The sequence below is a fragment of the Lepidochelys kempii genome, chromosome 27 (genome assembly GCF_965140285.1).
Source record: "Lepidochelys kempii isolate rLepKem1 chromosome 27, rLepKem1.hap1, whole genome shotgun sequence".
Taxonomy (NCBI): Eukaryota; Metazoa; Chordata; order Testudines; family Cheloniidae; genus Lepidochelys; species Lepidochelys kempii.
In genome coordinates this window covers 12476231-12490242 of record NC_136406.1, presented here as the reverse complement: position 1 = coordinate 12490242, position 14012 = coordinate 12476231, and positions in this window count along the sequence as shown.

Genomic DNA, 14012 nt, shown 5'->3' with positions numbered 1-14012 from the left:
AGTTAGTGCTCCCTTAACATCTTGTTCTTTCTCTCTTCCTAAAGGTTCAGTCCTGCTCAGATTTGAGAATTCAATACTAAAGAACTGACTGATATGCACCTAATCTGAATGCCAGCTCAGTGCTAACACATGATCAGAGGGATGAGATGAATCAGCGTCTATCAAATCTACAGCTAAAACCCTAGTCTAACAGATCAGGTTCTGCTGCAAACAGAAATCTTTGGCAAAGTAAACGGAGATTAACAATCTTTATATAGAAGTTAATGTTTCTTATATATCTACAGATTCTACCCTGCCCTTCCAGAATGGCGTTGTATTTATAGAATGCTCCAAGAGGTAAGGATTCCTTTCTCTTAAAGTATAAATAGCAAGTAGTTCAGAAAACAAACTCTATAAAACTTTATATTAACAAAAATATTCTCACTCTCTTTATTTAAAATATCATTTTTGTTTGCACTTACAAATTTCCTTGCAGTATTTACCACCTGAGTGGTAAACACTGTGCTAACTTTTGAGAACCAGAAAGTGAAACCAATCAGAAAGAAAAAGCGAAATTGACCAATCTATTCCATTATTACATACAAAGAACTGAATGAAGCAGGGGACCTGTGGAAAAAATAGAATATGATCATGTAATTAAAAACTTTATTGTAATGCATGCACACAAGGGAGGTGAATTAGGATTGCACAGCCTAACTTTGAGCGCTTGACTTTGCAACTTTAATAATGTTATTTTAATGTAGTTTTGTGTATGTGATTTTTGAGGTTTTTAAAAAAACAAACTCAAAAAACAATTTCCATCATGTGGCAGCATATTGACATCCATATGGGTTATCAGCATGGCTGCAACCTTTAGCCCCACCACACGGATCTTTGCCATTTGAGCTAACAAGTAACTGTCACCCTCTATGTGGAACAATGCTAAAGGGGAACGGAACACTTAGCCAGTGGGTTTCAAATATGTTTGAAAAGATTGCCAGGGTTTTTTAACCTGGGCAAACCAACATGTTTTTCATTAGCCTTGTTCTTGGAAATGCCTGTACAGCTTTGGCTGAAATTTAAAAAAAAAAAAAAAAATTTAGCCTGAGGCAGATACCCAGCATGGAAAATGTCAGCTGAAATGGTTAAAGTTTGGCAAAGTTATAAGCAACTGAAAACAGAGTCCTATGTTGGGAAATGTTGAGCAACCTTCATAATATGTGGTACTACCAGCCTGCCTATAATACAAGGGGATTAAGTGCAAATAGTAAACAAACAACATATGAATGATTAAATGTATATGTATTTTTAAAGTGCTCAGCTTTAATCATCTAAATACTATTAGTAGCACAACCAAATCTATAGTTAAAAGAACATGATTCACTTTTAATTTGACAGCACCTCTTTAAATGTTAACCTTAATCTCTTTACAAAATCTGAGCTGGATTTCTAGCTCCTGTGCCCTGCCCAGAATGAACATTGGGTTCTCCCCAGCTCTGGCCACAGCATGGAAAAGAAATCGCATGTTACAATTTTTATCTAGTAGTTGTCTCTGGGGTAAGGGAATCACAGACAGAAAAAACAACAAACACAAATCCCAATTGATGAAAGAGTGAAATATGCCAATGCCTCACATATACATGGATGGCCTGATTCTAAACTCTCATTGATGTAAATCAGGAGTCACTCCACTGAAGTCAGTGGAGCTACATTGGAGTAAAACTGATGGGGGCTGTCCACAAATTACGTAATACATATTTTGGTGATTTTCAAAATCCACCCATCCCCTTGTAACACTGAAACAAACACTCTGTCATGCAAAATTAAGGACCACCAACCCACTAATATATGTTATGTTATTTATGGGCACCCCCATGTAAGTGAGATCAGAATTAGGCCCATTACCTTCCAGAAGTTTATGTGTTTCATTATAACCTGTCTAGATCTGGCTTTCTGCTGTAGATCATTATGGCTTCTGTCAAGTTAGAGAACCCTGAATATTGTTTTTTGTATTGTCTCACATTTTAAAAAATAGAGCTTTTCAAAGGAAAGTGTAAAATGTATCTTATTGATCCTAGATCAGTACAGTTTTTTGAATTTTTTTTTTAGATAATATAAATGCAGTAGCTTTTTGGCAAGACAAAGAATGTCCAATCCTGGAAGATTAACCACATGGACGACCCACATGCAAAGCCACAATTCAATAATTAGCAATCTTTCACAAAAGAGAAACTACAATTCAATCTTTCCCCAAAAATTCCAATGGAAACAGGCTTTTAATATAAACATAACAAAAAATAAACAAATGTTCCCCTGCAAAGTTTCAACCCAAATATTGCAGCAATATGCTACTGAACAAATAAACCAAAAGATGAAATTGACTGCAAAATAAATGCAAAAAGTAAACAAACAGTGAAGAATAAATTAGATGTAAATATTCTTTTCATTTGTATAATCTAAAGTGTTGCCAGTAACACAGATGATGAATTTATATATAATTCCTGTGTTACTGGCAACACCTTAGATTAAAAACATTAAATTTGATATAAATTCTTTTCAATTGACATTGTCTCTGTAAGACATTGAGCCAAATTCATCCCTGCTGTAACTCCCTTGGGCCTTGTCTACATCAGACTTTTCTGTCAAAAAGTTCTCACCGGTGCTATATCTGGTTCAGCACCATTGCATAACAAATGGCCCTACTAGTGCAAACCAGATGCCAGGGGCCACTGGTATTTTTACTGTCATGTATTTAAGACTTGAACAGGGTCATAAGACATGGCATCAAAAATGCCTATGGCCACAGAAGTCTTATCTACTCTAGTACTTTTACTATAGCTACCACTGATGCAGCTAAACCAGTATTAACAACTGGCAAATTTTGGCAAAACCCCCAGTGCAGACAGCCTTAAAGTCCCTGCTATTACACCAGGGTTGAATTTGGTCCACCAGCTATAAATTGTAAAGGAAGGATTTCTAAAACCATTACTAATCATACTGTTTTGAGGGCTCATGATTACATCAATGTTTGCAGGACAAATGCACAACATTGAACTATTGGAAGGTAATTGAAGAGACTCACTGATTCTCCATGGCTTTGAATCTTGTGTAGTCATTCACATCTGTGCAAAGTGGATGAAATATGCTACCACCAGTGAGTGAATGATTTGGTAGAATTATATATTCACTTCACACTTTTTGAATCGGTGTAAATGATGACACAAAGTGTCAGGGCCACTGAATTTAAAGTGTGTCAGAAAATGTTACTATATTTGTAATATATAGTCTTTTTCTCTTATTTATATATAGTATGATTGAATCAAACTATTTTAAAAACATTTTATATCCAGGCCTTTTTTACCCCAATCCAAAGACTACTGTAGTCAATTGGAGCCCTTCTATTTCTTTCAGTGGGCTTTTGACCGAGTCCACATGCCACACTCATCTCTGCGGTATCTGAACATATACACATAATTCAGGATGATTGTTACCAGTACATATTTTCTCCTAGTATCTCAATTTTTTCATTTCTGCATTACTCATGCAGAACAAGCACCTGCTTGGTGGAAGGCAGATTAAACTGCAGCTACAGATTCTTCAAGCAGCAACTTGCAAACTTACTTTTAGAAATTTAATTATGAGTAATGTAATTTATAAAAGGCTTTTAGTTCACTTCCAACTAATCAGACAGTGGGGGTGTTTCACCAACACCATAGGTAAGCTTGTATTATCTACACAGATTTCACTATCAGTCATTGCACAACTTGGATAAATTACTGTACAATATATGTCTTTGTTTACCCTCTGTCTGATATCTATATGCACATCTCCCCAGGAGGGGAGTGTGAAGAATGGGAAGGGGAAATATTGTTGGGTAAAGAAGGTGGGACTAGAGACAGAAAGCGTGAGTGAGTGACTGAGTATAAACAACAGGCGGTGGGCTCAAGGAAAGAAAAGTGACACTCAATAAGACTTTCACGAACAAAGACGCACAGGTGTTCAGAAATTGCAAAGGCCTATGTGGCCTCAGCAAGAGTGCCAGACAACAAATGGCTAGAACAAGGGCAAGACATAGTCAGATACTGTGCTGCATACACAGCTACCCTGTCTAGGGGAGACAAGGGGTTTTTAGTAAAATATTTATAATGTCCCTACTGCCTGCAGTGCCCACCATATTACTACCTTAGCTAAGGAGCACTGCTCTCCTTCCTCCATCCCTATCCTGACAACAACGCTGTCCACTAGAGGTCACCAGTCAGAGGATTTGGTAAGGGGACAATTCAAATCTGGCAGCAGTAGGGAAAGCAACGATAATGATTAGGTACTGTTCCCAAAAAAGGGGAAAAGAAGGAAAAGTAAGGGACTGCTTCCTATTACTCCTCACTCTTGCAGCGGGGTGGGCCTGTCAGGTCCCTCCAACTCTGCTCCAGTACTGGGGGGCAATGGGAGAGCTCTGCATCAGGGTGGGCTCTGCACTGGAGTGGACTCTGAACAGGGGAAAATATGCACAGGGGAAAATGCGGGGGAGCCCTGCGCTGGGGAGAATCGGGGGTGGAGGGACACCGAGGTGGGGGCTCTGCACTGGGGAGAATCGGGGGCGTAGGGACGCCGAGGTGGGGGCTCTGCACTGGGGAGAATCGGGGGCGTAGGGACGCCGAGGTGGGGGCTCTGCACTGGGGAGAATCGGGGGCGTAGGGACGCCGAGGTGGGGGCTCTGCACTGGGGAGAATAGGGGGCGTAGGGACGCCGAGCTGGGGGCTCTGCACTGGGGAGAATAGGGGGCGTAGGGACGCCGAGCTGGGGGCTCTGCACTGGGGATAGGGGGCGTAGGGACGCCGAGCTGGGGGCTCTGCACTGGGGAGAATCGGGGGCGTAGGGACGCTGAGGTGGGGGCTCTGCGCTGGGGAGAATCGGGGGCGTAGGGACGCTGAGGTGGGGGCTCTGCGCTGGGGAGAATCGGGGGTGGAGGGACGCCGAGGTGGGGGCTCTGCACTGGGGAGAATCGGGGGCGTAGGGACGCTGAGGTGGGGGCTCTGCGCTGGAGGATAATGGGGGGAGGGTTCCCCGCTCTTACCTGACCCCGCTCCCTTCCTCTCCTCCTCACTCCCCGTTTTGTTCCCCAACTTTCCCCCTCACCTCGTAACGCTCTCAACCAACCTACACCCCTACCCCGCCTACCCTGATGGCTATCTCCTGCCTTCTTATTGGTCGAAACACATACCGACGGCCCTCCTCTTCACTCCCCCAGACCTTTAGAGCATTACCTACTTCAGTCCCATTGGTCCAAGCGTCAGCCAGGTTTCTGATTGGGTGAGAAGAGGGTTGTCACGGCGATGTTAGGACGCTCTGGCCTCGCGCTCCCGAGAGTGAGGGCGCGTGCCATCCTGCTCATGCGCAGTTGAGGTTCTCGGCGACTCTCCTTTCCCCCTTGTCCCACTCCCTCCCTCAAAAAAAAGCTCGAGACAAACTGTCACCACCAACCGCCCTACCTCGGGTGTGGAGTCAGGGGGCGGGGCCTCAGTTTGAACCTCCGGACCGCAGCCAATCAGAGCTGTGAGGGCGCTGGCTGATTTGAATATATGTAAGTCACTCTCCTCCTCCTAGGGAGATTTGGGGCCAGCAACTGAGGTTCCGCCTAGAGAGAAGGGGATCCAGACACAGGGAAGGAGACCCCCCTCATGACTGGATCCGTTCCACCACCCATTTCTAAACCACTGCCTTACCCTGAAATGGCAGCAGGGCACTAAACGTGTCACCGTGACATCAACAGCACTAAATATGTCACGGCGACATCACCATGCCAAACACGTCACTGTGACATCACAGCGCTAAATGAGTCACCGTGACAACACTGCACTAAATGCGTCAGTGCACCAAACGTGTCACTGCGATGGGGTTGCCAACTTCCCAACCACACAAAACCGAACACCCTTGGCCCGCCCCTTCCCTGAGGCCCCGCCCCTTATAAGGCCCCTCCCCCACTTATTCCCCCCCTCCCTCTGTCGCTTGCGCTCCCCCCCCCCCCCCCACTCACTTTCACCGGGCTGGGACGTGGGGGGGTGACGGCTCCGGCTCGGGGTGCGGGCTCCAGGGTGGGGCCGGGGATGAGGGGTTTGGGGTGCAGGAGGGGGCTCAGGGGCAAAGGGTTGAGGTGCAGAAGGGGGTGTGGGCTCTGGGAGGGAGCTTGGGTGAGGGAGGGGGCTCAGGACTGGGGCAGGGGGTTGGGGTGTGGGAGGGGGGGTGGGCTCTGGCCTGGGGTGTGGGCTCTGGGGTGGGGCCGGGTATGAGGGATTTGAGGGGCGGGAGGTGGGCTCTGGGAGGGAGTTTGAGTCTGGGAGGGGGCTCAGGACTGGGGCAGGGGGTTAGGGTGTGGGAGGGGGTGTGGGCTCTGGGGTGGGGCCGGGTATGAGGGATTTGAGGGGCGGGAGGTGGGCTCTGGGAGGGAGTTTGAGTCTGGGAGGGGGCTCAGGACTGGGGCAGGGGGTTGGGGTGTGGGCTCTGGGGTGGGGCCGGGTATGAGGGATTTGAGGGGAGGGAGGTGGGCTCTGGGAGGGAGTTTGAGTCTGGGAGGGGGCTCAGGACTGGGGCAGGGGGTTGGGGTGTGGGAGGGGGTGTGGGCTCTGGGGTGGGGCCGGGTATGAGGGATTTGAGGGGCGGGAGGTGGGCTCTGGGAGGGAGTTTGAGTTTGGGAGGGGGCTCAGGGCTGGGGCAGGGAGTTGGGGTGCGGGAGGGGGTGCGGGGTGCGGGCTCCGGCCAGGCGGCGCTTACGTCAGGCACCTCCTGGCCTGCGGCACAGAAGGGCTAAGGCAGGCTCCCTGCCTGCCCTGGCTCTGCGTGGCTCCCGGAAGTGGCTGGCATGTCCCTGGGCGGAGGGGTCAGGGGGTTCTGCGTCTGCCTGTGCTCGCAGGCACCACCCCCGCAACTCCCATTGGCTGCGGTTCCCAGCCAGTGGGAGCTATGGAGCCAGCACTCTGGGCAGGGGCAGTGTGTGGAGCCCCTTGGCCACCCCTGCTCCTAGGGGCCACAGGGACATGCTGCCACTTCGGGAGCTGCCAGAGCAGGCAGGGAGCCTTCCTTAGCCCAGCTGCACTGCCGGCTGGACTGTTGTTGCTAGTTTAAATCTAGAGCATAGCTAATGTGAGCCACTCACTGCCACAATATGGCCAACCCCAAATGTTCAGAAATTGTGAGTTGGTCCCCCCCACAAAATAATGAGATTGGCTTAAAAATCATGGAGGTTTAAATAATAACTGAGGGTTTTTTATTTGCTGTCTGGTGTTAGGGTGCACATGGGTCACATTTGCAAGTTTTTCTGTGCAACCATGAGATCTAAAAACTTACTGTTTGTTTAAAAAAATGAAAGCTGAGATTCTCACAACATTACATGACTCCGGAACCGGGGGCTTTAAGTTAACAACAATAAAATCACAATGAAATCACAAGAGTTGGCAACACTGCTACCATATGATGGCTGTTTGGTGGCCTATGTGAAATGAGTGGTGGTGGGGGGGGGGGGCTCAGTCCAATTTCTAGTGGACAAGTACCCAGATTTCAAAAATCACCACAGCTGATTTCCTCCCCCTCCCCAACACACACACACATCACTTTTTGAGGGGAGGGAAAGGGGTTCGGGTCTCAATGGAGAGAGGCCAAAGATTGAATGGATTGTAAAGTTTAACTATCTTCTCACTCCCTAGCAGTGACTGTGACAGGGAAATTGCTTGAAATACCCTTGAAAAAACCTTACTGAATTAAGAAAAGGAGTACTTATGGCACCTTAGAGACTAACTAATTTATTTGAGCATAAACTTTCGTGAGCTATAGCTCACTTCATCGGATGCATCTAGTCTCTAAGGTGCCACAAGTACTCCTTTTCTTTTTGCGAATACAGACTAACACGACTGTTACTCTGAAACCTGTCATTACTGAATTAAGTTTACATATCTTTGGAGTCCATTGTATTAAATGCAAAGGTTAGGTATTATTGTGATCAAAGGACTATATTGACCAATGTGACACACTAGATCTTTTTTGTGACGATATGTGTGAATCTGAATTCCTAGAAAATATCTAGGGGGAGGTAAATGCAAAACCTAAATTTTGGACCAAATTTGCCGTGATCCCTTTAAAAGAGGATTGTCAGTTCTAATGGGTCTGTTAGGACCAGTGAAGTTTGTTACATCCACTGCTGCTGAGTAATAAATCCCTGGATTAAAGATCCATATGACTTTCTAGACAATATCACTGCCCATGTGCAGCTGCTGCTTTTAAGAATACACTAACTGTTCTAAAACAAAAGAATTAAAGTAATCAGATAGTATTGCTTGCCAAATCCAATTTTATTTTTAAATTGAAGCAGTTTGCCTTTTTTTTTATAAAATGCCTTTAAACGGGAGTCCTTTCTGTCTTTTTCATCATTATTATTATTTATTTGTAATAGCATTTGCATGCCTTCTTCAGGGTGGAGGTCCCATTGGGATAAGCGCTGTAAAAATACATTGAGTGGAAGAGCTTACAATATGCGAGTTGTCAGTGGGAAATCTCTTGCAGTTTGATGGAGGGGGGTCATAGGCCATGTCTACACGAGCGATCTTACAGCGGCAAGCTGTGCGCTGTAAGATCTACCATGTAGCCGCTCTATGCCTACAGAAGAGAGCTCTCCTGTCAACATAATTAAACTACCCTCAACAAGCGGTGGTAGCTATGTCCCGCAGACATCGCGCTGTCCACACCGGCACTTCCATCGCTGTAACTTACGTCATTTAGAGGGGTGTTTTTTCACACTCCTGATCAACATAAGTAATAGCAACAAAAGTACGAGTGCAAACATAGCCATAGTCTGAAAGCCCAAGTAGATTTTTCAGGACCACCAGTAGGAAAGTTAAACTCTCCCAGGAGACTGAGGCATCAATCCCTTTGTCCTTCACCCCAGCTCTCTCTTTTTGCTACCTGTTCCTACTCCGGATGAATGTTAGATCTGAAGTCTTTTTATGCCACAAACTTTCTGTGCAACGTTGCTCAAGTCCCTTCAGTTCTGTGCCTCTGTGGGGATAATATTCTATGTCAATGGGAGGAGGGAGGAAAGGCAGAATTGTGAGGCCTAATTCATCAATATTTGTAATGTGTTTTGAGATCCTGAGAGGGAAAGGGTAAAGAATGAGCTGTGTTTCACAGCAGGTTTTGCAGATTTGCGTCTGCATCGCTAAGGATTTCACTATATTTTGGAGTCTCCACACCAGAGTGGCAATTGTGTGAAAATACAATCCCTAAAAGGCTAAATCCTGGTCATGCGGAAGCCAAGGGGAACTTTGTCCTTGGGACCAGGATACGGCCCTACATTTCCACTGACGATAGCTGGGGTTGGCTATGGGGGGATAACCTGGTCAAAGGATCCATCTTGAAAAGAAAAGCCTCCTCTGACTAACAGTGGGAGATAGGATGTGTAGTACAAATACAGTAACTCTGCCAAACCAACTTGGATCAGAAACTCCATTGCTAAGGAGGAGGCCCTGTGTTTGCCTAAGATTTACTGCTTCACAGACTGAGGGAGCCGAGTGTAAACTGCAGCACATCTGTCTTTATTCCAGCAGCCTCCATGGTTACATTATTCCTGGTCTCCAATCCCCTGGATGAATTGCCCTTCCCCCACTATGGGACCAGGTGACTCTATAACTGGCCACCCGGCAGATGCTTCTGCAATACCAACTGTTCTGAATCCCCCGCCCCTTCTCTCTCTTTTTTTTCTCCTTCTTCCCCTGTGCCCTACCAATCTAGGCTGCCTGGCACATGCTGCAGGGCTGCAGTCCCACTGGAGTGATATTGTGATGGAAATGAGGGAGGGAATGCAGGCAAAACTGCACAAATTTACAGCACTCAGAGGGCTTCCATTAAAATCCTTGACAACCTGTGATTTACGACAGGGCCAACAGTGCTCCTAATGTCCCAGGCCTAGGCACCATTCTGCTTCAATTATGCTGTTTGGAACAAATGAGAAACCAGCTCGGTTAGTATAATGGAAGAGCCCAACAACTGGTTGGTGAAAACAACTGATTTCCTTTGAGACTCACTCCTGCTCCCATTGACCAAACTTTCAGGGCCTGATTCTGCCATGCCTGCACCTCATGTCATTGTTCATACCAATGCAAAGTGAGTGTACAATGCTGCCATTTTGATCTGGTGGCATTTACGCCAGCTTTGCATTGATATACATGACAACATAAGCTGCAGGGTAACGGAGAAACAGGCTCTTGTTGACTTTAATTGGAGCAAGTTCTCCGTGTCAGCTGGGACCTCCACAGTAATGCAAAGACATACAACAAAAAAGGGATCTGTACTTAGAAAACAATATGAACCAAAAAAAAAAAAATTAGCAGTAAGAATCTCTGCATTTATTCATTTATTTTCCAAATTCTACATAGGCACATTAGGGTTTATTTTCTTCCTGTAACAGTTTCTGAACCTTTAACAATCAATGCCAAGTGGCTTTTGGAACAACAATACCCAGCATTTTGCCAAATTGTGAAAATGACAGGTAAAACATGGGTACCTCTCTAACATAACTACCATGAACGAAATAGAAATGATCCATGAAAAAAGCATTCTAATGATCATATAGCTTTAAGCATGAGGATGTATATTATACAAAACTGTGTAAAGAAATGACCATCTCTCTTGCTGTATCTCAAAATGGAACTGACAAGCAGAATGGCTAGCATAACCACTCAATCACTTGCTGGTATGTTGCTTTCCTTTCCCCCCATTGTTTGCCTGCATTTTGTCTATTTACATTTCTCGTGGCAGGGACATTTCTATGTTTTAAAAGTGACATGTGAATGTTTTTCACCATATGCAGAAGAATAATAGATAACTATACACACAGAGGGTAAAATTTTCAAAAGTGACTTAGGAGGCAAAGTCACAGGACACAGAATCCTAAAGAGCAGATTTACAAAGGTATTTAGGTGCCTAAATATGTAGATGAGTGCCTAGCGAGATTTTCAAAAGCAGCACCTAATCTGTTTAGGTGTATTTGAAAATCTCACTTCGCGTCTCTCTCCATTTTTAGGCACCTAAATACCTTTACAAATCTGGCTCTAAGTCACTTTTGAAAATGGCTCTTAGGCTACTCAATTCAGCTGGGTGAAATATTTTGGCTGAAACTTTTTTCGATAAAAAAGGCAGATTCAAATCGACCCAAACATTTCACAAATTTATATGAATTTTCCCGAATTGTTTCAGTTGGAAAAAAACCTACACAAATTCTGAAAACATTTTGATTTTTTAATTCAAAACAACTTTTTGTTTTGAAATTTCCTTCCATTTGATTTTAAAATTAAAAAAAAAAAATTAAAAGCACTCACAATTGAAATGAAACATTTTGGTTTGAGCTTAAAAAAAATATTTTCTTCGACCCAAAACATTTTTTTTTTCTTTTTTAGCTTTTCAATTTGCTAGACGTTCTGAAAAAAAATTGATTTGGGTTGACTCCAAACTAATTTCTTTCCGGAACTCCCAGCAAACCAAAAAATCAGTTATTCATACAGCTTTCCTCGTAGGTCTCTTGGGCCCTTCTGAAAATTTGACATGGAGAGTCTGATTTCCACCCTCCTACACTTTACATAGTAACCTACACTTGTGCAAATCAAGTGTAATAAAATGCTACCATTCTGATTTTGTAGCATTTAACATCCAATTTGCACAGGAGTAACTAATGACTGAAAGGGCAAGTCAGTGGTGAATAAGAAGAGTGTGTGTGCATGGTTTCCGCAACAGTGTAGGATGTCCACATGCAACTACCTTTGACACAAACCCTCAAAAGCCAGGAAATAAACTATTAAATTCACGTATGTATAAGATGCTAAACAAGCAAACCAACTCCACATAAGTCATTAACTTTAGTTTACCAAACATAGGTTATACCTATACAAATTGCTCCATCAACCACATTGGCCTTAACTGCTACCTTGATTCTTTTTAACACTGTCTGCTAGTATTGTTGAAATAAAAATTATGAAAAATGTATTGTGCTTCTAAAGAAACATGCTTGCTTTGTGACTGAGGTACAATAAGCACAAAATAGGTTTCCCTCTTTTAATGCAGATAATATAGTGTACTGCTTAATAAGAATTTTGGGCCAGATTCTCAGCCCCATTTCCATCCTCTCTACATGGTTTAAGCAGCATAAAGGAGATGTAATGTGGCTGCAGCTGGCCATCTGAGAATTCTTCCAGCAGATGTGAATTCCCAATTTGCATAAAGCCTGCAGAGCTGGCTCCTAAATTTCTTCTTCTCCCCACTCCAACATAGGGGTATGTTGTGACGGAGCAGATGGTGCAGAGTTCTGCTCCTCTACAGCAATTCTCTGCTAGCATACGGTAAGATCCCTTAGAGTACCTTAACCACAGCCATAAATCACAGCAGCCCTTAGGCTGCTCTAACTTATATCAGGACTAAGGTGGGTTTGAGAATCAGGGAGCTGCAACTGGCTTTCTGATGGTCTCTCCCTCTCTCCTGCACCAAGAGTATCTTGACAAAGGAAAAAGGCTAGCCCCTCTTGAAAGAATTGAGATCACTGAGTGTGTGATGCTTTCTGTGATCACAGGGTTGGTAGCATGTTGCTGCTGTTAATGGAGTTTAGCATTTAATGCATATAAGGACTTAACTGTTTATTTCCTGGATTTTGAGTGTTTGTGACAATGATCACTGCACATATGAACCCTTTACTTTTGAGCGAAGTTTTTTTGTATGCAAATTGGGAAATGTTCCACCATTGAATGAGCTGTCTGAAAATATGACAGATAAATTTCTTGTGTGTCTGAACAGGACAACAAAAGCCCCCAAGGGAGGAGAGGAGAACTACCTAGGAAAGAGGAGAAAGTCAAAGAGTAGGGCAAAAAGAAATCAAACGATGGAGGGAACTCCCAGTGAAGCAGGGGAAAAGGGCCTTCCCAGGCTGAACAGACATGCCCAGAAGGGGACTGCAGGCACTTGAGTAGGGCTATGAAGAAAAGTTGTGGCATACTCTCCCTGCCTGCATCACTACCTTACTCTCACAAACCACCCACATCCCTGTGCGCATCATTGCTTCCTCCATGAAGTGTCACTGACTGTTTCTTCCTAGCTACAGCCAGTGATTAGAGGAATGGGAAGACGGAAGAAAAGACAGAGAAACAAAACCTCCAGGGAGGGAAATGGGGGAAGTGGAGGTGTACCGATAAAAGAAGGTGAAAGGGGAGGAGTCAATAGGGAAGGGGATGTGACCAATGGGACAGAAGCAGAGCTCATCACTTATCCCTGATTTGACCCCTGATTATTAATAATCAATTATTATAATTATTTAATAATTTATGGCCACCTCTACAACATGCAAGGTTCTTTCCACACATCCAGGAAGGGATGGTCCCTGCTCCAATAAGCTCACAGTTTAGCATATTTACAGTGTACTCATCAGTATTGCATCTAGGCGCATTTAATAAGTGTTAAAACTGGATCTAACTGTATATTCAGATAGGAGGAACAAGCTCAATCTGCAACTTTAAAAGAGCAAGAACCGGGGGGATGGAAACCTGGCCAGTTTGCTAATGCCCAGGATTTCAGAGCCCATTGGGAGCGTGGACAAAAGGATGTCTTGTCAGTTTTCCAAATGTGGTTGTGTTTCGGTTTTAAATGACAAAAGCTGATTTTATTTTAGTTTAGGGTTGTTTTGCTGTACTTTTTTTTTTTGGTTTAACAATTTGTGGAGCATGTGACTTGATAGAGGGATACTTTTATTTCATTCACAGGGCAAAGAGAGAGTGTTTTGGGGGCAGAAGAGAAATATGGTGGGGATACTGACACTAGGTTCCTGTGATGATTGCTGCGTTCATTTGGGTGGCTTGCTTGGTTTACAGGAGTTGCTACCCTGAACAGATCATTGGCCCCCCAGATCCTCAGCTGCAGTACATTGATGTAGCTTCATTAAGATGAATAGAGCTGACCAGGTTTACACCCACTGGATTTGACCCGCAAACTCTAAATCCTACCCTTTAGCCAAA